This window comes from Dasypus novemcinctus, chromosome 6, assembly GCF_030445035.2.
Source record: "Dasypus novemcinctus isolate mDasNov1 chromosome 6, mDasNov1.1.hap2, whole genome shotgun sequence".
In the NCBI taxonomy this organism is placed as follows: Eukaryota; Metazoa; Chordata; class Mammalia; order Cingulata; family Dasypodidae; genus Dasypus; species Dasypus novemcinctus.
The window spans coordinates 80,265,019-80,289,788 of NC_080678.1; the positions used below are offsets into that span (position 1 = coordinate 80,265,019).

At 58.8% G+C, this 24,770-nt stretch overlaps 1 protein-coding gene across 2 annotated transcripts in view; it reads left to right on the plus strand.

The window, feature by feature from the left end:
• UNC5B (unc-5 netrin receptor B) overlaps positions 1-24,770 on the plus strand; it is a 78,634-nt gene that overhangs the window by 33,576 nt on the left and 20,288 nt on the right. The gene's annotated exons all lie outside the window — the stretch shown is intronic.

Sequence of the window (24,770 nt, forward strand, 5' to 3'; positions counted from 1 at the left end):
GGCACACATTCCATCCTAGGCAGATTAAAGAATGAATGAACCAAGCAGTAATTCCTGTCCTGTGGGGGTCTCACAGGCAAACACTGAAGAATTGAGGATTTTTTTTTACCTTACATGGAATAATTTTCCAAATGTCGGTGCTTTTCACAAAGGAGGAAAGACAGTCGACTCTCTTTAGTGGTGTCTGAATCTTCGAGTTTTATCTTTCTGGGTTCTAGTCTCTTCAGCCTTGCTTGCTCGCTGTGTGGCTCTAGGCTGCCAAATGGAAGGCAGATGCGCTGGGCTAGGAAGGCCACTCCCTGTGTGGATCTGTACCAGGGTGGGGCAGGGTTTGACCTGCCGACTGGCCCAGCCACCTGCCCCACAGCAGCGCTGGTAACGGCTCCACGTCCCCTCGGGTTACCGAGTGCTCTCCCAGCTCTCATCGCTTTCTAATCTCCCCATTACCCTGTGGAGGCTTGATTAGGATGTGCATTGTGCAAAGGTGGAAACCGAGGCGCAGAGAGGCTACTGATCACAGAGGCCACCAGCAGTTCTTCGGCTTCGATTACTTTGTGCTAAGCTGGTCTTTTCCATTAGCTCCTATAAACTCAGAGCCCCTCACAAGGCGTCATTATTTCCCCCACTTTGGAGTTAAGAAAGCCAGCTCAGAGAGGTGAAATGCTTGCCCACGGCTGGCCCCTCACCCGGGCCTGCCCCGTTGCCTGCACTTGCAGGCTGTGGGAAGAGCGAAGGCACTGGTGACATTGAAGTGCGTTCCAGAGGGGAGGCAGAGGGCACTGAGGGCGCTCCAGGGACTCCCAGGGCCTGACTCAGGGGCTGGGCAGCCTGTGGTCCCCCAGGGGGCAGAGGGCGGGGTGAGAGGAGCTCCCTGGAGAAATGGGAGGGAGGGGGAGGGGACGACAGAGCACAAGTCCCAGGGCTCAGGCTCTAAGCTTTAATTAGCTTATTTGCAGTGCCGACCCCTAGCTCTTCCTTCCTACCTACGGATACCCTGCTCCCACACCAGCGGTGAGCTCTGGAGCCCCCTCTGCTCCCCACGCTCGCTCACTGCAAAGGCCCAGCCCTCCTGGTGCTGAGGCCCCGAAGTGCCACAATCCTGCGCTTCACTGATCCCAGCCCCTCTTTCCCACAGCAGACCTCGGCCACTGCACCCACCCCCCCAACCCCTGCCTGGCCCAGGCCCTTAGCCAGCTCCTGGAGTTCGGGCACCCTTCCCTTCCCCCCACACCATGCCCTGGAGATCCTGATGCAAGGAGTAGCAATGGTGGAGCTTCCCAGGAAGGAGGTTTTCTTTCCATCTCCTCCTGGGAGATACCTGTAGCAGGTGGGCAGGCCAGGATGGCAGATGCCAGAACAGTGGCCTGAGGTCCCTGCTCCCCCTGCCATTGCTCTGGTCCAGGCTGTGGGGGTGGGGGGAAGCTGAGTTCACCCCATCTCTGGCCAGCCCGGGGATCTGCCTCCCTCTCCCCGGGGCCCTGCCAAGCTCCGTGGCACCTGGCTGAAAACATTTCCAGGGTGTCAGAAGCTCCTCCAGGGGAGGAGGGACAGGAGAACTGGCAGGGCATGAGCACTCACTCTCCCCAGGGGTCCCTGCAGCCTCGGGCCAAGCAGGTGGGCACTGCTGGTCCTGCTGGGCCCCAGGAGCCGGCGGCTCAGGGATATCTTCCAGGAGGTGTTCAGGGAGCACCTTCCCCAGGTGGGGTCACCAGGTGGGGGGTCCCAGGGACTCTATCCTGTCCCAATTGTGTCCTTCTTCCTGCCCACAATATCATCTCAATTCTACCAATGGCCCAGCCAGGTCCAGACTTACAGAGCAGCGGTTCAGTCCCCCGACTTAGCAGACAGGACAACTGATGCTAGAAAGGACAGAAACTGGCTCAAGGTCACACGGAGTTAGTAGCATTGCTGGGAACCGACTCCCAAGGTTTCTGACTCTTGGTTCAATGTGCCTTCCACTGGAGCAGGTGGTTATGCAAATTAATGTAAACCACATGCAAATGACCATGGCTTCTACACCTAGAATGAGAGGAGGGGGTGTCTCTTAGGGTAGCTGACAGGGTCTCCTGTCATGGGATATCAGCTCTGGAAGGCCCAGGGAGATCGTCTTGCCCACCCTGGGCCCCCACAGGCCGTGGTGACGGGGGAGGAGGGCGAGGCAGCTCTGAGACTGTGGACTGCCAGCGTCCTGCTGCGGTGGGGGCTGCAGGGCCCACAATGTCCGGAAACAGCCAGAGGAAGCTTCCGGGCTGGCTCCCCGGAGAGTCTCGGAGACGGCGTGGGCCCGGCCCAGGGAGGTTTTCTCACACACCCGGGGAAGGAGGCCTGGGCCCCATCCATAAGCTGGCCTGAACGGAGAGGCCATATGGGGGGGGTGGGGATGAGGGGGGTGGGGGGGGTACTTCCTGGCTTTGGGACCAGCCATTTTCCCTGCCCCCGCCTTGCTGAGGCCAGAGAACAATGGGGCATCCCCAGAGAGGCCTTCTTGAGGCAACAGGTGCACAAAGCAGGACAGACGGCGGGCCGCACACCTCCCAGCCCCGAGGCTCCTTCCACTCTGAGCCCAGACCACTGCCCCTCCTTCCAGAGCAGCAGGCTGAGGCCCACGCGCTGCAGGCCTGAGATCCTTGGGAACAGCACCAGCCTCTGGCCCTCTCGTCAGTATCTCTGGGTCCGAGACGTGTTCTTTTTTTATTCTGTCCAGATTATGTTGCCTTATTACCCCCAAATAATGGGAAATAAAAGTCTGCAAAATAATCATCCACAATCTCACCACCCAGGCCCAACTCTTATTTTCCATTAGTATATTTCCTTTTAGGCACATGTCCAGGTCTGTTTCCTGGTGTAATCAAAGAATACGCATCATTTCATGCCTTGATTTCCTCACTTAACAAATTTCTAGTATAATTACATAGATTGCATAAAGAACCTTCTCAGGCAGCACTAGTAATAGCTGAGAATAACCACGTTGTGCATAGACTTTAACTCACCCAGCCAGTACCGCCATCGCTGGATGTTCTACGCTGGTAACTAACACCGCAGCGAACATCTCCGTGCGCACAGCTGGGTTGAGCTCCTCCAGGGAGCTTTCCAGAAGTGGAATTCTAGGTCACGGGCCTGCTGTGTGGTTCCTGATGCATGTGGCCAGAAGGCTTTGTGGACTTGGAGCAAAAGTTACTCCAAGTTGTCATTCTCCGAATTCCCAGCAGATGTGCATGGGCCTGGGAGGTGGTAAAAGGTATTTCCCAGGCAGCCCAGACTTCCAAAGTTCTCTAGGTCCCACAAATGCTGGGGAAAGTAATGTGACCTGGAGACAAAAGGGGCTCGGAGTTCTCACTCCTAGAGTCCTGAACCTCGAAACACCAAGGCCCTAAGGGACCTGCCTCACCGTGCAGGCCACTCCTCGCTCGTAATTAGCACCATCCATCTGCACTCAGACACGGAATGAGCGGAAGCCCTTTGAAGCAATTTGTTCTTTTAATATCACCTCTGTGATCTCATTTAATTTTCTCAACCAAACTTTGTTCACTGAGGAAGTGAACGGCTCCTGCCTTCTGCCAGCCTGGGCTGAATTCCCACCCTTTCCCAAGAGTGGGTCTGACTTCTGAAAGCTCTGCTGAGATTTGTTTCACCCCTGGCAGCTCAGATCTCAAGCAAGAGAGCCGTACCTGTCCATCTGCAAAAGGGAAAAGCATGGTGTAAAAAAACGTGGCTTTAAACATAGGTGAACAAGGCACCTTCCTTACCCTGACCCCCCTAGTGGGCAGGCAAGTGATTTTTTTGGAGTCATGCTCTGTGGTAGGCCCTGCGCTCGGTGTTTTGTGCGTGTCTGAAGTAATCCTCCCATAAATTCTGCGGGGATGGTGATCGCCCCATTTTACAGATAAGAAACCGAGGCTCTGAGTCTCAGGGTCCCTGGCCACCTACCTCGAGGGATCCCAGGTGACACGGCGGAGGGAGCTGGGACGTGCCGCCATAGCCCAGAGGTGATGGGGTGCGTGCACTTGTGCCTGCCCCGCCCCTGCACCACTGGCCCTCACACACCCACCCTCTGCCCTGCCGGGGCTCCTCCGGGAAGCTGAGCCCAGCTCCTCGCAGAGCTCGCAGGCCAGCGGCAGCCTGGCTGGGAGAGAGCGCCACGGTGATTTACGGCCGCCCCGTCCCCCAGCGCCCCGCCTGGGCTCGGTGTACTTACTGACTAATGGAAGCATGGCACGGAAGGAAATAATTCTGCCAGGAGCTGGCTCCAGCGACAGGGCAGCCACCACGGGCTCAGAGTGAGGAAGGGCTAGGGAAGAGGGGGAAGACGGAGGCACAGAAGGCTCTGAAGGCAGCTGGAGCCCAGGTGGAGGCTTGGGAGCGTGGAAGGGGGCACCACCTGGCAGTCTGGTCCCAGGACCGGCTTCCCCGGGGCCCCAGCGGGGAGCCAGGAGGTGAGCCAGGAGTACAGCCAGATACCCGCCAGCATGCCAGCCTGGGCATGTGGTGTATGGGCCTTGATATTCATAGAACATTGGAGTGCCTCACCTAACCCTTCAATGACAGATGGGAAAGCAGGGGCCCAGAGAGGATCAGGGGCTTGTCCAAGGTCACACAGCACATCACTACTGAGCTGAGCTAAGAGTTTGGGTCTCCTGCCTCCCTAGGATGTCACAAGAAGCTCCAGCCAGCATGGGGCACCGTGGAGAGAAGAGAAAGACCATGAAGGGGACTGAGCGTGGGAGGCGAAGCAGGGAGCGTGGAGTTTGGGGAGGGCATGGAAACAAAGGAGGCTGGCCAAGGAGGAGAATTGGGGCAGCCCTGATCGCTTGACCCAGGCTAGGGGACCAGCAGCCAGTGTAGACCGGCTTGGCAGGGGGAGGGGCGTGAAGGGCCTGGAGCCCTTGGCCCACTGGGCGGTCTCTGTTAATCAGCAGGTGCTCCAGATACCCTTTGCCAGGCACTGGGGTGAGTGGAGGGGGGGGCATCACCTCCAGATCGGGCCTTGTTTCCTCCCCTGGTGTCAACCAGCCAGCACGGCCGGCCTCATCGCCGCAGGAGGGAGCAGTGGGGACAGCCACGCCCCTGTCTTGAGCCTGTGTTCCTCGGCTGTTACGAGGGGACCATTATGCCCCCCTCAGAGCGTAGGTGGGAGGCCCCAAAGAGACGTCAATATGGAAGTTGGGCCAAGGGGACGCCTGAGGGTGGCCCCTAACAGTTCAGGCGTCTGAGGGATCCCTGGCCCCTCTCTGTGCCGCCGTCCCCTCCAGGCCCACCCAGGCCAGCCCCGTGGGTGGCTAGTGCCTCAGGATGTGTCCCCAGGCCCTGGGCCCCCCTCCCTGCCCCTGGCGGGAAGGCCCTGAGGGCAGGAGCATCCCGGGCTGCGTAGCGAGCTCCCTCCTCCTCGCGCCAGGTGCTGCGCGGAGGTGCTGCGTGGGCTTGGGGTGTCGTACCTGGCCGGGGGCCCGGCAGCCGTCTGGGGCCTGACAACAAGAAGCAGCGAGAAAACAACCAGTGCCTGTTGCAGGGCAGAGGCTCTGCCCTGTGCCCTGCCTGGGAACTGGGGCAGGCTGCGGCCAGGTGTGCAGGGCGCCCTGCCAGGCCACCGGGCCTCGGCGGCACCCACAAACACCCCGAGGGCTGTCACGCGTGGGCCGTGCTGAAGTCCCCTGCTGTGCGAGCTCTCAGAGGGAGGGGTACCCACTTCACAGACGCCAGACAGAGGCCCGAGACTTGCCCTGTCCCAGGACAGCGCGGCCTTGCTGGGAACTGCAGAGGGCTTTGCGGGGGCAGGCGCTGGCCAGGGCTGGTGGGACCCACACGGGGCCCCGCACTTGTCTTCACCCGCCTGCCGGCCACGGGCACACAGGAGGAGGAGGCTTGGAGGTCAGCGGAGCCCTGGGCTGGGCCCCCCAGACCTCTCCAGCCCAGCCCTGTGGCCCCTCCAGAAAGCCTGGCTTTTTCCAGAGCCTGGTCAGGGCCTCCTTGCCCTTGTAACTTGGCAGGAACCCTCCACTCGTGAGGGTCCGAGAGCATCGGGGCAAGCCATGTTTTTTAGAGAGCTTCTGTATAGAGAAAGGAAAGCAGGCCCGGAGAAGGGAGGGCCCAGCTCCAAGGTCACAGGGTTTGGGACATGCCAAGTAGCCCCTCCGGAGTTCCCTCAGAGAACGGGCAGGAGGAACGAAGGGCAAGCTTTGCCCATTGGCCCCCCCCAGCCCACCTGCCCCCAGGCTCACCAAGCTCCCCACCCTCGCCCCAGCCCATCCCAGCTTGGCCTTTTCTCTTGGGAGTAGATTCCCGTTGGGAGTAGATTCATTCTCCTAATGAATAAAGACTCCTCCCCACCAAGAAACCTAAGCCTCCAAAGCCCCTCTTCTCCTCCCTGCCAAGGACCCTCAGCCACCTCTCTGCCCAGGAGGCAGCTGGCAGATAACAAGGAAGAGGCTGAGCCTTGTGGGCCACTGAGCCAGATGTCACCAGCACACCGTGGGCTGAGCTGGGGTGGGAAGGCCCAGCCTCGCCTGATGGGCAGGGAGGAGAGAGGTTAAGGTTATTGGAAAAAATAATAATGACTCAGCTTAGATTTGGACAGCCCTTCACAGTTTATAAAGCACTTCCATATCCGTAAGAAGTTACCATTCACACCATCAAAGATTAAGAAACGGGCTCAGCGAGGCGAGAGGCTTGCCCAGGTCACACAGCCAGTTAGCACATGAGCAGGACTTGAACCTCAGCCTAGTCCAGTGTGGCTTCTCGGGGTACCACAGTCAGGCCTGTGCTCGTGGCTTTCACCTATGTGACAGTTTACTTTAACAACAGGCCTGGGATTCACGTGGGTCTCCCCATTGGACAGAGGAAGAATTTGGGGCCCAGAGAAAACCTGTGCTTGCCTTGGCACGGTGCCTCAGCCACAGCCAAGTTCAGCTCCGGTCATGGACCCCTGGCCAACTTGACAAGGGCTTCAGGACCCCTTCTCCCCACTCCTGGCTTCGGGGGCAGCCACAGCCTGGGCGGGTGAAAGCCTGTCCGTCTTGGATGTGGGGATACGCTGTCTGCGGGGGATGATGTGTGGAACAGCAGGGTTCGGGTTTGAGTGGGGCCTCCAGGGGACATGCGCCCCAACTGCCAGGCAGGACCTTTGCCGGTGTCCCTTCTGGTGGCACAGTGGGGTCACACAGGGTGAGGGCCGGAGGCACTGGCCCCCACTCCCTTCCATGGCCCGGCACTGGGCTGTGGCCACAGCTCCTGCCCACAGCTGGCTTCTCTGCCTTCGCCAGCCATCGGCAACTCCCTGTTTCCACGCCCGAGAGCCAAGCCTCAGCTTAGGAAACCACACCTGAGGCTCCAGCCTTCCCTCCCAGGGGCCCCAGGATGGGAGAAGCAAGCAGGGGTGCCCAGGGAAGAGGGGGCCTCGGTGGAGCGGGAGGGGCAGGCTGGGCCCGGGACTACCCAGGCCTCTGATGGCACCAGGCGTGGCCCACAGGCCCGCTGGCTGGCGGCCCTGCTTCCTCATTAAAGCGTCCTTTTGAAAATGCCCTCTGTCCTGGGCCCGGCACCGCCAGGCGAGGCAAGCCCCTCCCCACAATCCCGGCGGCTCTGCGCCCTCCCTGGAGGGCCCCAGGCTGAGGACTCTTGTTCATCAAGGTCTGGAATGACCGAAGTGAGGCTGGGGGGGGACCTTCGATGGAGGTGGGGACCTCAGGACTGTGCCCCCTGCCGTCTTCGCCGGACGCACTCCCCGCCTTCCGTGTCTCTCGCCCCTGAACCCGCGCCCCTTGTGAACGGCAGCAGGCTGTCCTTGTTAAAGAGCCTCGAGAGCCGGGATCAAAGGCACCATTGAAGAGGCTGGTCAGAGCCGGGGGTGCCAGGGGCAGAGAGGAGGAGGTAACGAGGAGACTGAGTCACCACGGGCCGGTTGTGGTGAGTGGGCAGCGGGAGGCTGGAGCCAGGTTTTCGGGATGGGAGGAGAGCCCAGCCAAGAGGCCCGGGAAGGGCGGGCAGGCAGGCGGGCAGCTGGGCAGCGGGGGGGAGAGGCTCCCGGCCGCGGCACTGGTCACCTCCGCTGTCCCCCCGCAGTCCCCTACGAGAGCCGCCTGTGGCCGGGGCGGCAGACAGGCTGGCTCGGGCCTGCGAGGCCTGGCGGTGTCCTCACATCTCCAGAGTCTTTCCCATGAAGGAGGGCCAGAGCTGACGGAGCTGGGCCGAGGGGCCTAGGGGTGGCAGGTTGGCAGTGCTTGGAGGCTGCTCGTCGAGGAGTCAGAGAGCCACTCAGTTACCGAGGCAAGTCACCCCAATGCTCCGGACCTTGTTTCCCTCTGAGGTGAAGTGAGGGTGCGTGGAGACTCATCAGATCAGGGATGGTGAAACGTCTTCTTCATCACTCGATTGGGGGTGGCTGCATCCAGACGTGCCGTGATTGATTAGTGATGCCTGCCACAGCCTCAGGAAGGGCCAGCTTTGCTGCGTCTTGGCTCCTGGACTAGGTTTTCTCTATAGGCCTTGCAGATTCTACCAACAGGGCCAGGGGTAGGGTGGAAAAGGCCTCCATCTGGCTCTGCCTCTGTGGACCCTAAAATGTCAGTTGAAATCTGAGCCTCAATTCCTTCATCCCTAAATTGGAGAGAAGGACCCACTGGGCCCTCTCAGGCCTGAACTTGCAAGCCACATGATTCTCTGTGCCCCACCGAGGGCCCAGTGCAGTGGGAGGCATGAGATGGGGGGTGCCTACCCTCCAGAACCTTCCCCCCGTGTGGACCCTGGCTTGAGTCCCAGAGCCACCTCTTTCTGACTGTGGCGTGAGGGCAAGGTCTTTAGGGTCTAGACCCTCGGTTAGGAAATAGGGCTAATGGTGCCTGTCTCATAGGGGTGCTGTGTCCATCATGTGCAAAGCGCCGAGGGTTCAGCTCCTAGATGGAAAGGATTAGGTAGAAACCTCAGCTGGCTTCCTTGCCTATTCCCAACCTCGGCTTTGGATGGGAATTGTGATGGGTGGGGGGAGGGTGGCGGGCCAGTTTGAAGGCAGCGCAGACCCAGACTGTCAGCTCTCAGGGCTCCCCGGAGACCACAGCCCCACCCCGCGAGCTGGCTAGTCCTTCAGTCTAACCAGCCCCATAAAAAGGGAGCGGAGCGGAGGGACTCCGGCTGCAGACTTTGTAATTTGGCTTAGAGGCGGCTCCTGTTCATTTTAACCAGGCTGTAATTACGGCTGGCACCGGACACCCTCTCATTACCGGAGCCTGCAAGGAGGACTCTAATTATAGAGTGCTGGGCCCGGCTGAAGCAGAGGGCGGCCCGCGGAGGAGGCCTGTGGAGCGGGGAGGGACCCCACGCCGGCCTGGGGGCAGGGGCCGAGCTGGGGCAGGGGCCGGCACCCTGTCCACGGTAGAGCTGCTCTGGGCCTGCCCCAAGGCTCCTCCTGTCTCCTGCTCCCAGAGCCAGCTGTGGGGACGGTGGGGCGTGGCTGGAACCCAGGGCTCTCCCTCGGGGAGGGAGGCCCCAGAGGAGCCAGGAGGCTCGCTCATTCATGCAAAAAGCATTTCTGAAGTATCTGCATGTGCCCGGCTGGCACTGCGGCAGAGCAGGGAGCCAGCACATGCTCTCCACCCTGGGCTGGTGCTCAGCAGAGAGCCCCCGTGAGGCTGGAGTGCTGGTTAAAATAGACAGAGATTTCCACCCAGGATGGCACACAGCCGCAGTGCCAACCTCTGAGTGCCCCCCAGCTGCTCCTGTCACTGTCTTAGGCCCCCTACCTTGTCCCCCAAACCTTGCTGGCGCAGCAAAGCCCCATTAGATTGTTGGGTGTCCACACAGGTGATTACATGCTGTGACTGTTGACTTGCATCTGCCACCTAAGACCCCAGGGACTGGTGGGTGCACAGGCATTCAACAAGGAGATGCACTAATGAATAGAGAACGCAGACAGGTGATGAGGGCAGTAAGGGGGAAAAAAGGCAAGACGAACCAGGGCCCTAGAATGGTTGGGAGGGGTGCATCAGGCAGGGCTCCTCGAGGAGGTGAGTTTTAAGGTGAGACTGAAGAAGTGGGACTTCGCCAGGGTCGGGCAGCAGTGTTCCTGACCTAAGAGGGCAAGGCTTAGTCTGGGCATCTTACATGCTGAGGTGGCCCCACCCCAGGTGGAAGCAGTAGATGGCAGTGGGCCACAAGTCTGGAGACCGGCACTCCAGGCCCAGCTTTGCCACTGAGTGCTGTGTGACTTTAGACTGGTCACACCCTCTCTGGGCCTCAGCTTTCTCATCTGTTCACGGGGAGTCCCCTTTAGGCCTCAAGCCCTCCCTCTCTGCCCTTGCCCTGAGGATCTGAAGTCACTGTGGCCAGCAAGTCCTATTTGTTCAAATGCCACTTTCCAGGATACCCCTGCAGGGAGCAAAGGGACCCTGCATCCTGAGCAGGAGCCGGGGAGGCGAAGAGTTCGGGCTGGGAGCTCCAGGCTGTCCCGTCCCCTTCGCTGAGTTATTAAGAGCCACCTGGAAGCAGACACAAAGGGAATTGTCCGGAGCTGGAGTCGGCCCCGGCTCCCAGCTGAGAACAATCAGGGAGGAAAACCAAGGCCATTTGTCCAGCCCCGAGTTCGGCAGCGGCGGCGGCTGGGAAAATGCCGAGTATTCCTCAGCTAAAATTAGCCACCCACTAAACCTCTCCACCAAGGGCAACCTGAGGCCTCTATTGTTTTGAGCTGGGGCATCCCAGGGGACTTGGGGGGCAGGAGCCCTCAGGAGAAGCAAGTGACCCTCCCCTTTCCCAGCCAATGCCGAGCCAGCCCTGGAGCCTCTTGAGTGCCCTGTCGGGAGGGACAGATGGACAGGGAGGGAGGGAGGGAGTCTGTCTGCCCAAGGTCACCAGATGTCCGTGGCTACCACAGCCTCGGCTTCCCCCATTTGAGGCAGTTTCCCCTTCACCAACGGCATTTATTGCACCCTGGGCTCAGCCTGGGAGGATGAGAAGGAATTGCGGGAAACAAAAGTGAGAAAATAACTCTCCATCCTTTCCCAGGACGCAGCAGTGGTGGGCATCGCTTTGGGCTATGGGCAGACAGTTCCTGCCCCTGGGGTGAGAGACGTTGCTGAGAACCCTTCCTCTGCCCCTTAGAGACTGTGACCTTGGACAAGTCATTTATCCCTCAGAGTGACATTAGCTAAACCATACCAGCCGCGCAGAGTTGGTGCGAAGATCCAACGAGAGAACGTAGCCCTGCCGGCGTTAGCAGTGGTAACAAGACCCGAAAGGATGAGGCAGCTCCCGGGCAGCCCTTGGGAGGCACCGGGCACAGGTGTTTAGCCCTAGCTCTAAACGGTATCGTTACCCCGTTTTGCAGGTGGGGAAACGGAGAGGATGAGCGATTTGCCAGGCAGGGAAGAGCACAGGTGGTGGCTGTCATTATCGTTACTGCCACAGCCCGGGTCCCCATGCAGGTTGTGGGAGCTGAAGACCCCAGCGCCAGGCTGCCGCAGAATTCCTTTAGCTCCTTTTAAGGCCCGCAGCTGAATCACAGTGGTACCGAGGGAAGGAGGCTGGCATATGCCAAGCGCCATTACGTGCTCTAAGTGTTTTATCTTTCTACCGGGACGCCAGGGAGCAGTGGACCGCGGCAGCACCTGGGGACTTGTTAGAACTGCACGTTCTCGCCCCCACCCCACCCCCGCCCGCCTGAGTCAGAATGTCGGGGGTGGGGGTGAGGGAGAGGAGGGGATGTGGAGCCCTCCGGGTGGTTCCAGGGCAGGCTACAGTTGGAGAACCCCTGGCATGGAGTCAGGGAGACCCGGGTTCAAATGCCAACAGCGCCGCTCTGGGATTTGAGGCATTAGTCCACCTCCCTGTGCCCCAGCTTCCTCCCCTGCACTCTGGGCAGGACAATAGAGTGTCCAGCTGAAAGGGTCACTGGGGGGATCAAATCCGATAACCCATGCCACGGACTTAGCGCAGCGCCTGGGAACCGGTCAGCTGTTTGGGCATGACTCTATGACCTGCTGGGACTGAGGGCCCTAAAGGGATCTTTTTGGCCAGGGAAGCCCCTGGACCCCGGCTGGAGTGCAGACCACCCCCCTCCCTCCAGAGCAAAGAAGTGGGGGCTGGTCAGGAACGGTACTGCGCTCCCACCCCAGGCCGAGGGGCTCGGGGTGGCCGAGTCGGAGGTCTGCTCCCGCCAGCCTATTTCCTTCCCACGGAGGCCCCCCGTCTGCCAGGCTGAGGCCAGCTCAGAGACTTCCAGCAAGGGCAGAGGCAAGGAGTAAGGGAGGCGCCTTCTCCTCCCCTTTCTCAGGGAAAGAGCAAAGGTGGCTCCAGGGAAACCAAGTCTGAGGAGCCTCTCTGGAGACGGGCGCCACGGGCGGCCACCCTGACCTGGGCTCGTGGGTGGCCTTCCTTGGCCGCATGTCCGCGGCCTCGTGGTCTCCGGGAGCCCGTCTCTGCTCCCCTCCTCTCTACCTGTGTGTTTTTGACAGCTCCTGGGAGGCCTCTGGAGAGCCACGCTCTCCTCTTCCTTGTCTTCCTCCCCGGGGGAGGCTCCTGGGGCCCGGCAGAGCCGCAGCTGACAGGCCCCACCTCCTCTGCCCAGCGGCTCTTGGGAAGGGCAGTGGGCAGACGGCGCCGGGCAGGGCCGGCTCAGCCTCTGAGAGCCCCGGGTTCCTGGTGAGGCCCCCGCCGACTGTCCGAGGCCCCCCAAGCTGCCCACCTGCTTTAACGTCATGTCACACTTTCACACCCCCTGACCGACACTGTCCCTGGGAGTTGGCACAGCAGGTGCTTGGCCTCACGCGTTCTACACATAAACTGAGGCCCCAGCGGGGGAGGCAGCTGACTCAGGGCCCCCATTGGGTGCGTGGCTGGCCCAGGATTCTTTGGGCATTTTCCTTCCACTAAGCCAGTCTTCCCCCGTCATTTCTCCCCTTCCAGACTTTCTTATCTCCCCTCGAGAAATCCCTAGAAGGAAACTGACGTCTTCTGGGCTGGGTACCATGCCGATGGCATTTCAGGAGATCGCTGCAGCTGAGAAGGGGAAGCAGGCTCTGAGACTTGGACCGCTCCCCCTGTCCCAGCAGGATCTGGGCTCAAATCCCCCTGCACTGACACAGCAGCAGAGCTGGGATTTGAACCCAAATCCTGCTGACTCTAACGTGCATTCCCTTCAGATAATGTGGTGGAGGTTCACAGGCTCTTTGCTTCCCTCTACCCTCCTGCGGGGTCCAGCTGCCCCCCCTCTGGAGGAGAGCTCTGTCGTGCTGTCCACTGGCCTGGCCCTCCAGCCCTCCTGCCCTTGCACCCTTCCTCCGGCTCCTAGCACTGGGGACGAATGAGCAGGCCAAGGCCTGAGCCAAGGAGGCCCAGCGATTACATCAGCAGGTGCAAACAAGCAGGCGGCAGCACGGCGGGCCTCCCAGGGGGCTGGTGGTGGCGCTTCATCCAGCCCCACGCAAGTCTGTTTCATTCCCTCCTTCCAGCTTGCATCAGCCTTTTGCAGCTCCATGTCATCACTGAGTGGGCCAGGACAGTGGCTGGAAGGCCGGGGCAGCTGCGGCTGCTGGGATAGGGCTCCGGGGGAGATGTCAGCCAGTGGAAGGCATGCCCACTGTTGCTTACTGTGAAAGCAATCATAAAAATTAGCAAGGACACAGGGCTGCCCAGCCAGCAAAATATTTTCACGTTTATGACCTCGATGTCCCCAGTCACCCTGAGGAAACATGGAAAGCAAATAAAAGTGGCCCAATTTCCCAGAAGGGCAGACTGAGGCCCAGAGGGAAGCTTACTCAAGGCCGCCTCGTGAGTCAGTGACAGCGCCAATGTATTTCAGCCCAAGAAATACACGGGCCTGTAGGAGCCTGGAGAGTGAGGGCTCCAGTTAAGGTAGGAGTAGTCAAAGCCTGCTTCCTGGAGGAGTGGGCTGGCTGCTTGAGTGAAGAAGAGAGCACTACAGACAACACGATAGCTTTATTTCTGCACTGATTGTGGGTTGCCAGGCACAAGTCATTAGGGCTGTTCCGTGCTTCTAGGCTGGTGTTTTATTTTGAAAAAGCTGCTGGGAGAATATACCAGAGATGGGTTGGCTTTTATAATGGTAATGCAGTAGGTTAAAAGCACACAGTTCCGAGGCCATGAAAGTGTCCAAATCAAGGCCCCTTCAGGAGACCGTCTGCTCTCACATGGCACGCCACGTGGAGCATCTGCTTCTCCGCTGGGTCCGGTTGCTTCAGCTCTCACTGCGCCGTCTGCAGCTTCCTCTCTCCCGGTTCCTGTCTGAGACCCTGGGTTCCTTGTCTCCGTTTCTGGGGCTCTTTATTCCTCCATTTATAAAGGACTCCAGTAAGAGGATTCAGCCCCTGTACTGGAGCAATCTAATCAAATGGGCCTTAACTGATCTAATCTAATCAAAGGTTTGCAATAGGTTCCATTTATGAACGGTCATTTTCTGGAGTCCACATAAAAGACTCAAACCAGCACAGCTGGAGGCAGATTGAGCACTAATCGAAGGCTCAGGAAGTCTGGACTAACCTTGATCCTTTGCTGTGAGCTTCCCATTGGTGGGACTGATGCTTGTTTGTTGCTCTCTGGGCCATACCACAGGCATGGTCAAGAGGAGGCAGCTGGGAAATATTTGGTGAATGAATGAATGAATGAATGAATGAATGAATGGTGGTGAGCCCACTTGGTGAATGAATGAATGAATGAATGGTGGTGAGCCTACCACCCACCTCCCCCACACTGCATCAGATTGCCAAAAAGCACTTAACCTTAACCAGTGCCATCCGTGTCCCCTCATTTCCACCCGCTAGAACTTGGCCGCTCACCCAAGTCCAGGGCCCAGGTCTTCCTCACCACTGGGACCAGACCGAGGCCAGGACAGGAGCATTGGCCGAGTTCCAGGAGGTCCATGTTCCAGCCTTAGTGTTGCCTCCAACCTGCTGTGTGCCCCGAGGCAAGTTACTCCCCACCTCTGGTCCCCAGGGCTTTCCTAGGAGCCTGTGTCTACAAGGCCTGCCCTGCCTGGGGCTTGTAGAACCTTAATTCCTATCTTGACCTGGCGGATGAAGGTCAAAGATGCCAAAAGATGCCTGTCTTCCTTCCTCACCCCTAGTGACCCAGCAGGACCCCAAGTGGATCCCAGTTCCCAGAAATCCAAGGAGAGCCCTACGTGGCTCCAGCAGCCCCTTCCACTCACCCACCACTGCCAGGCACTCTCCAGATCTTTCTCCCTCTGCCCGTGACGCCTTCCCAACCTTTCTTCATGTCCCCCCATTTGTCCTCCTCTCTTCCCATGCCTCATTTCATAGATTGCAACGTCCGGAATCAAGGCACCCCTTTTCTCTCTCCCTGCAGTGGCTCCCTTTATGCCACAGGACGTCAACACAGCAGGGGGGTTGCAGCCACAGGATGGCTGATTGCCCCTCTGTGGCTTCTGGGTCCCCACCTGGCAGCAAAAAGGCCTAAGGGCCCCTAGCAGCCTGCTAGTGACTGCCAGGTGGCCCCAGCCAGGCTCAGGGAGGGTCTGGCCCGGGCATGGGGACAGTCCAGCAGTGGACAAGGGTCACGGCAGCTTTTCTCCTTGGCACTGTGTCTGGCAGTGGCTGCCCCCTTTAGTCCTCTGCGAGGAAGTGCCGCTCAGTTCTAGCGCAGGACGCTGAGGACATGCCCGGGGCCCTCTGAGAACAGCCCTGGCCCGCAACTCTCCAGGACAGCCTGGGGACACCTTGTCTGGAAGGGCAGCAAGCACATCACCCCTCTGCTTGTGCCAGAGGCTATGCCTTGGGCATTTTGACCTTTCCGAGAGAAAGGGAAAGGACCCAGGTCGTTTTTCTGCCCCTTGCCCAAGCGTGCAGAGCCAACCTGACGGCCACCTCCCGGCACCGCCGCACGTCGTGCAGCCACTCCAGTGACCTGGAACGCACCGGGATCAGCCAGCGCCCGCCTGATGGGCGTGCCTGGGCTGAGAGAGAGAGAGGCCTGGGCTGTTTTGCTGGTGATGTGTCAGTTAACAGTGCTGGAAGGAGAACATAAGCTACAAAACTGAATATGCTGAGGCCCATTTGTGTAACAAAATACATGTGTTTCTAAAAACCGCAGAGAGGATCAACATCCAGTGTTAATTCTAGTAAACTGGGGCGAGAATTGGGTCATTTTTTATTTTCTTCTTTTCTAAATCACTCCACTGTTGTCTAAATTGTTGCCATGCAAGGGTTTATTAGCTTTGTAATCAGAAATGGCCAAGAGAGAGTATTTTCATTGGAAGGAAAAGGAGGTTTTAAAAAAAAAAAATGAAGTCACCGCCCTGGGAATCTAGTGCCCATTTCTCTTCCTGGCTCTGCTGCTCAGATGCTGGGTGACCTGAGGCTAGGCCACACCCTCTCTGGTCTCCGTCCTGAAGGGCAGTGATGAGCAGTTCTGCAGCCCCCTGGGCTGGTGACAGCCTACAGGATGAGGTTTCCTGTGGACCCTCCCCCTCAGCTGCTCCCCTACCATCCCAGGTATTTCCGGAGGGCCTGGGTGGCACAGTTGGAGAAATTCGGGCATCCCCAGTGGGCCCAGCTATATAAGTAAACAAGATCTCCAGCCCTCAAGGAGCTTACCTTCCAGACAGCAGATCTGTCCAGACAGATGGCAAACAATGAAACAGAACAGACAGAAAAGGCAGTTCCAGAGAGAGGTGAGCCCTGGAGATGGAGAGCATGAAGAAAGTGGAGGAGACTAACAAAATTACAGTGGACAGTCAGGCAAAGCCTCACTGGGGAGGTGGCCTTTGAGCTGAAGCCATTTCAGTCAGCCTTGAGAGTGTCTCGGGGGAGGGGAGAACATTCCAGAAGGAGGGAAGAGCAAAAGCCCTGAGGTGGAAATCAGCGAGGCATATTCAAGAGGCAGGAAGAAAGCCTGGATCTATCAGAGCACAGGGGATGGCATCCGGTGAGCAGGGGAGCATAGTGAGAATTTGGTGGGGGGGGCTAAGACTTTATTCCAGATGCAAAGGAAAGCCCCTGGAGTGTGTAAGAAGGAGAATGACATGTTTTAAAAGACCACCCTGGCTGCTCTGAGGGGTAAATCTGAGGGACAAGAGGGGAAGTAGGAGCCCAGAGAGGAAGGGTCAGAGCAGGAGGACGTGGCGCGTGGTGCAGGGAGGGATGGCGGAGGGCGTGGGGGGTCGTGTGGTTTGGGGTCTGCCGAGGGTCCATCCGGCAGCACGGCACCAGGAGGCCTCCCCAGATGGGAACCCACCAGCTGGTCTGGTGGGGGCTGAAACTGTAGCTCAAATTCTCCCCGTCCCAGTTCCGAAGGGGGGAAGCAGGCCCCCGCGGACCCGAGCCAAGGGTGGGGAGACTGCCACTGCCTCAGAGGTGACAGCCCCGAGGGAGGAGTCGCTGCCCCTGCCTGCTTGGGGCTCCGAGTGTCAGGGGGACCGTTATGGACTGTGACCTCGGGTCGGTGCACGGGGCCCGTGGGGAGGAGCGCATGTGTCTGGGTGGTGTCTCGGGGGCCAGGCTGACTCCAGGTCCCTCCAGGCCAGGATGGACCGTGTCATCTCTGGTTGGCTGGGACATCCCCAAACAGGTCCGGGGCTTGGAAGGTTCAGGCCCCGGAGGCCGGGAGGCCAAGCGCTGGGTGAGGAAGCTGAGAGCCCTCCCCTCCAGCAAGGCCCCGAGGGGCTCCGCCGGCTCCTCTGCCAACAGCCGCCCCCGCGGCTCCCTCGGGGGCACTGGGGGCCGAGGGAGGCCTCGTGGGATAAAGGAAAGCTCCATTCCAGGGGCCTGTGCCTGCCCTGGGGCTGCACCCCCGCCTCCCATCGGCTCCTCCACCGCCACCAGGGTCCTTCCAGGGAAGAGGTTTCTCTGGATCAGCCCGACGCCCCTTCCGGATGCCAGCTCCTGTCCCCGCCAACCATCTTGGTGAAGCGACTTCCTGTGGCCAGCACAGGAAGTGATGTCATGGGCACGGGCAGGTCTACAGAGGGTCTGGGAAAAGGGCTGTGCAAAGGGCCGCCTTTGTTAGGCATAACTTGGCGTCCCCCAGGCCCGCCAGCCCCCATTTGTCATCCAGTAACGGCCATTGTCACGCCTCCGAGGGGGGCCCCAGCCTGAACCTCACAGCCGCCAGGAGCCAGGGCCAGATGGAGCAAGGGCTTTGTGTCCGGGGAGGGTCCTGCCATGTGGGGTTTGTGTGTTTTAAAAACATAATAATAAGTGGGCTCCTCTCCCCCTACTCTCCCCACTCCCCACTGAGCACATCGCCCGAGCGGTGAATGGAAGAGATTTTCCATGCAGTGGGAGGTCAAGTCTGTCAAGAATTAGCCGGCATCCAGGGGCTAGAGAAAAACTGTGATTGCTGATGATAAATGTGCCCAGCGTGGGGCGTTTCTCTCTCCCTCACCTCCCGCCTGCCCCCCTTCCAGTCCTGCCCCTCCGTGCGGGCACCGCCTCATGCCAGCCAGCCCTGGAGATACACAACCATGCTCAGCTGCAGTCGTCTGGGGCTGGGGTCCCAGGCCTGGCCTTGTCATCTACCTGGGGACAAAAGCCAGCAGGTGGGGGTGTCAGGGCCATCCCTACCAAGCCACTATAGCCTCACACTGGGCAGCAGGGCTCGGCAGCGGACCTGGCTGAGTTGTATGGCATTGAGTTCCTATCTCAGGAGAGGGAAATAGAGCCCCAAGTTCTGACCATGCCCTGGCCGTGCTGTCCTTCTGTGCCCCATTTCCCATCCCACCATAGCCCTAAATAAAAAATCTGGGCTCTGGTCCAGCCTGGCCCTTAATTCACTGTGTGACATTGCATTGGTGACTTTCCCTCTCTGAGCTGGTAGAATACAGGGCTCCAGGAGCTCCAGGTCTCCACTGAGCATTGACCTTCTATGCTTCTGGGCTGCTGGGGCTCCAGCATCAATAGGCCAAGGAAGCTGCCAGTGTGGGGTTCCGGGCTCCCTTCATATATCCCAGCCAGAGGGCGATTCCCTGCCCGGTGCCATGGGGCCAGAGTGCCTGCTGGTGCCTCTCCTTAGCCCAGCACTGCCCAGTTAATAAAGCACTACACATTAGTTTTCTCTCTTGACCTTTGCAATACCTCAAAGTCAATAGGGCAACAATTCTTATCCCCCTTTTCACAGATGGGGAAACTGAGGCCTGAGAGGTACAGTGACCTTCCTCAGGTCTCACAGTGCCAGCCCATTCTGCTATGTGCCCGGCCAGCCTGAGCCCCAGTCTCTGGCTTCCACTAACCACTGGTTACCATCTCGCATGAAGATGCGAGCTCTAACAGCTCTAGTTCTAGCCTCTACCTCCTCCAGGGATAGCTCCGGGAAGCGCAGTTTCTTTACATTTGTGCTAAAATCACTTCCTTCCCCTCCAAGGCCCCTCACTCTTGCTTGAGTGTCTTAGAGTCTGATACCTTCGAAACAACCCTGTGAGCTTTGACCCCATGCCCATCAGCCTCCCCACCTGCCAGGCGGGACCCTTTGTCTCCCTAAAAGGCTCTGCCCGGGCCCCGCCCCTGAGAGGAAGCATCTGGACGGATTGCATGTCCTGCTGAGAGGTGGGAGCAGAGCTCGGGCTCCTCGCCTGCCCTGAAAGCTTCACTCCCCTCTCAGGGGACAGGTGGTCTGTCCTAGACCCCCTGAGGGACACCGAGAAGGGTGTGGTATGCTCCCTGCCCTCGAGAAGCAGGCACCGAAACTGCAAAGGCGCATCGGAGCTACCTGGCTTGAAACGCGCTTGCCAAGCAGGGAGGTGCCACCAACCCCCCACCCCCTCCCAGGTGCCCTCACCTCCCTGGCGTTGAGTTCAACTCCCTCTTTCCTTTATATTGCTTGTGCGCCAAAAGAAGACCGAGGGAGGCAGGCTGCAGCCTTGAGAGGCTGGGAAGAGGAAGTGCACTTGTTCTGTGTGGCCTCAGAGGTGAGAACTGTAGTGGTGGCCGGGACCTCAGCTGCAAGTAGGGAAGACTTCTCCCACTGCGGGCTCTGTCCCAGGGAGAACCTAGCTGAGAAAGGCAGAGGTGAGCTCCCCATCCCGGAGGTCTCTGAGTCAAGGTTGGATGAGGAGTTGAGGGATGTGGATACGCTGGCCCTTGAAAGTCATCTCCAACCCTGCCCTTCTGTGTCTCAGTGAACTAGAGCCGCTGACGAGAGACCACATACAGGCAGGTAAGGTGAATTAGAAGGGAGGGTTTTACCAGAGCCCACGGGAGGTCCCGTCCAGAGATGCTGTAAGTCATGTGTCCTCTTTCATGCCTTCGTCTTGGAATAGCTGGACCATTCTTATATAAAGCTTTAAAGGCAGGTTGCATTTTTGCAACTATAGGTCCAAATGAATTCTACTGTTAGGAAAAAAAAACACTTCATATGGGAATTTTCCTGCCAGAAGAAAGAAGATCCTCCTGGGTAGATTATTATATTCTTCTTGGAAAAGATGAAGCCGGTAGGGAGAGCTGTGTTGAAGCCAGGGAAATGACAAGTGACTGAGTGGAAAGTGGCAGAGATCTGACCCAAAGCTTTGCGTCCTCCCACAGTCCAGGTGACCCCAGCCAATTCCCTCAATGCTCCGCATCTTCATCTGTAAAATGGGACAATAATCCCCTCCTTGGGAGTTAGGAAGAACACATGAGGGGACATATTTGAGGCACCTGGCACATAGTGGACGCAAATGCCGATTCTCACTTTTGCAGAGAGTTCAGAAGGCAAATTCAGGTATCAGATTGTGCCTGGATTTGCCCCCCTGCTCTGCTACTTACCGGCTTTACAGAATGTGTAAGTTCCTTAACTTCCCTCATCTCAGTTTCCTTACCTGTAGAATGGAGCTGGTAACGATACTTAACTCAAGAAGCTGTGGTTCCCAAACTGTGAGTGGCTGGAGTGCTGCAGGATATTTTAATTTTCAAGGGAAGCACAGCAACACTGGACAGCTGTCAGATATCACACTAATTACTAGCTCAAGGCTGCTCACAGTTTCGACATAACACTGTCCTGCTTTACTTTAGATGATGTCATATCTCTGTAAAGCTGGGGTTTGGGCATTTGCAAGTACCATGAAATAAACAACATGAAGGAGGAAATGAGGGTGGTGGTGTCCAATCTGATTCCAAGATTTGAGAAGCTGTGCAGTGGCCAACAGGTGCACACATCCCATTAGTAAGTAATTACAGTTACTTAGGATTGAAACCAAAATACTATTTTTTTCTTTCGAGTCATGTATATTACTACAAAAATAATGAGCTGTTTGTACCTAACTACTTAATAAACAGAACTATTACATATTTCTTTTGGCCTTGGGGTGCTGAAAAAAATTACCCAGACACAAAGAACCAAAGAAATTTGAGAACCTCTGTCTAGGGTTATTGAGGGGTTGAATGAGTTAATATGACGCACCCTCTGAACAGTGCCTGGCTGAGTAAGCCAACCCTGAGACTCCACTTTCTTTCTCTTTCCAAGCTAGTGCCAGCAGGGCCTGACTTTTTTGGCCCATTAAGCAAACCTGCCAAGTCTCCATCAGGCAGAAAGGCTGGGCCTTTTGCTAGCTATGCAACCTTGGGCAAGTTGCTCAACCTCTCTGAGCCTTAGTTGCCCTGCCTGTATAAGGGGAAGAGGGGGAATGTCCAGCTGGTTAGGCAGAAGGCCCAACTCAGCTAACACACAGGCCTTGGCATACATCCCCTCCCGCCTCCCATTTGCAGAAATTGAATTCATTGAGCACCTACTGCGTGCCAACCGCTAGAGCCCACCTGGGACCCTTCCAGGGCCTGCCTGAGATTCCTCTTTCTTGTCTCCTGGCAGTATCTGCCTTCAGGATGCCTGGGTGTGGGGACCTTGGCAAGGAGGCAACAGCCCCATCCCAGGCTGGTACGACCTTGGAGGCCGTGTACCTTGCAAAGCCTGAGTCAAGGACCTGTTCCAGGGCCGCGGGGAGGGGCGGGGCTGCGGGGAGAGGCGGGGCCGCCGGGGGCGGGGCTGTGGAGGGTGGGGTCGCGGGGGAGGGGGGGCCGATGGGAAGGCGGGGCCGCGGAAGGGGCGGTGCTTCGGGGAGGGGCGGGGCTGTGGGGAGGGCGGGGCCGCAGGAGGGGAGGGGCTGTCGAGGGCGGGGCCGCGGGGAGGGCGGGGTTTGGGGGAGGGGAGGGACCGCGGGAGGGGAGGGGCTGCCGAGGGCGGGGCCTCAGGGAGGGCGGGGTTTGGGGGAGGGGAGGGGAGGGGCCGCTGGAGGGGCGCGGCCGCCAGGAGTGGGGCAGTCTGCACTAAGGGACGTCTGATGTTTACTCCCGGGTGGCGTCTGCACCTACTTTATAAGTGAGTCGCATTAGGGTTTTAAACCAAGGTCATAAATACAGCCGGCAGTGCCGCAGAGGGCCGGGGCAGCCAACACCTGGGCTAGGGCGCGGCAGGGACGCGCGCGGCCCCTGCGTACCTGTGTAGCCGCCGCCCGCGGAGGGAGCCCTTCACCCCCACTTCACAGACGCGCCTGAGGCCAGCAGAGAGCTGATTCCCACCCAGGGGGAGCTAAGGCTCAAACCTGAGCTCTGCCTTACCCCTCTCTGGGCGGAGACAGGACGGCGCTGGTGGTAGGGAGGCGGGCAAGGTGCTGGTGGACCCTCGGCTGCCCAGATGCCCTCCTAGCCCCACCTGCCTCTGCTGCGCTGCCCGGTTTGGTGGGAGGCCACAGGGTGGGCACAGGGACCAGCTCTTCAGCCCGTGGGAGACCAGTGCCCCCATTCCTTGGGCTGGAACCAGGAATCCCCTGTCTTCTCCCCACCAAGTCCCCAAGCTCCCAGACCCCCAGGGCTGCCGTTTTGGCTGCTGAGAACGTCTCCCTGCCGGGCAGAGGGCCGGGGCTGTGGGGAGCCCTGGCCTGGCCTCAGGACTCCTCAGTAACCACGGAGCCTTGGGCAAGTCCCTTGCCCCATCCAGACAGCTTCAGTTTCCTCAGCTTTGAAATGAGAATGGTCCGAGCCCTGCCGCCCCTCTGATGAGAGATTCCTGGCCAGTGTCAGGGTACAATTAGGATTCTCAGGTGTGGAAACAACAAGTGTCATGGATCTACTCTGGTGACAGTGTGGTGTCCTGGGCAATAGTTCCCTTCTCTGAAGTCTCTTTTGGGGTTCAAATCTTGGCTCTTGTTGGCTGTGTGATCTTGAGCAGTTTACCTAACCTCTCTGAGCCTGTTAACCCATCTATAAAATGGGGACAGTAACAAAACATAACTTACAGAGTCGTTGCAAGAATTGGATAAGTTAACTAAGCAAACCACTGGAAACAGGTCACCTCATGCAGGCAGTACACGCTAGCTATTGTCTTGATGCAGCAACATGCATGCACTGTATGCCAGGCCATGTGCACTCATGAGTGTTTGTTTCATGGCTTCCTTCAAACAGTCCAGCAAGAGAAGGCAAGTGTTCACCTCCCTGCCTGCTTCGGAGTTCAGAGAAAAAGCCTGGAGGCTCACAGGGAAGGGGTGTCCCTGGGTCACCCAGCTCGTGAGGCTGGAGCTGGAGTCTCACCCATCCTGCTGGCTTTCCCTTTGCTGCCCCGTGTTACACACATGCACACACACGCACACCCATGCATGCACACACCCCACTCATGCCCAGAGCCCGTGGTAACCCATGCATTTTCTCAGCACCGCTGAGGCCGCCCGGGTCCCAGCAGGGGCCTAAAGCATTGCGTGCAGTTTGGGCAGGTCAGACATGAGTTCTTTCTGTTCTCGGAAAACTGGGGGTCCCCTTGGCCCCTCTGCCTGTAGGGGCCTCCTAGAGCCAAGCGTGCCCTGCTGTGGCTCCCCCTGAACGGAGGACAAGGGCAGGGTCCCTGAGGCCATGCAGGCCTCCCGCCCCCAGCCCCACTGAGGCCTCGGGCACCGGGACAGGGGCAGGGCCACGGCTGGCACAACGGTCTGGGTGGGCGCCCGCACCCCTGCTGCTCAACTCGTTTCTTCTGGAGTGGTTTCGGGCAAGCCTCACCCAGCCCCCGCCCCGCCGCGGCACGTCCCCAGCCGCCCACCCAATAGTTTGGCTTTGGAAAATCAGTTTTCCGAAGTAGATTAAAAAGGCCTGACCGGCCCAGTCTCCCTCCCTTTCTCACCGGCGCTGCTGGCCCGGCTCCTTCCTGTTTGCCTCCCCTGCCTGAGTCGTGTTCTTTCCAGAGAGGCAGGCCGGCCCTGGTTTCCATGTGGCCCGCTTTGTGCCACGGGCGCAGCCTCCCACGTTCCCTCCCTCCTCTTCCTCCTCTGTGGATTGGAGGGTGTGGATTTGGCTGCAGCAGGAAGAGCCACCGAGGAGGGAGGCTCTGGGTGGGGGCTGCTCTTTCCTTGGCCCTGCGTGGAGACTGTGGGCTTCCTGGAGAAGGAGGCCTGCAGAGGGGCCAAGCACCAGGGAGCCCCGGTCCGGAGCTGCTGCCCCCACCCCATGTCCCTGTGGGCCATGGATCCTCTCCCCGCTTCCGGCAGCCCTAGCTGGGGGCTAGGCTGGCCTGGTTTGCGCTCTGACCTCAGCCCTGTTTCCAGCCCTCCGCGTCCTGTGGCATCGCCATGGAAAACTAGAACAAGGCCGGGCAGGGCCAGTGCAGTGGACACTGGGGAGGGTCAGAGGGGCACCCTCGTCCTGGCAGGTGGTCTCACCTTTCTGGGCTGCCCCGATTTCTCCATCTGTAAAGTAGACTCCCATAGCATCATAGAGGGGGCCTGGCTCCAAAGCCCTCTCTCTCAGCTTCTAAAAGGCAGGATGGAAATGGGGAAACTGAGGCCCCGGGAGGGCCGGGCCTTGCCCAGGTCGCAGAGAGCATCCCGGGAGGGTCTCTGGCTGCCTGACCCTTGCCTCCGAGGG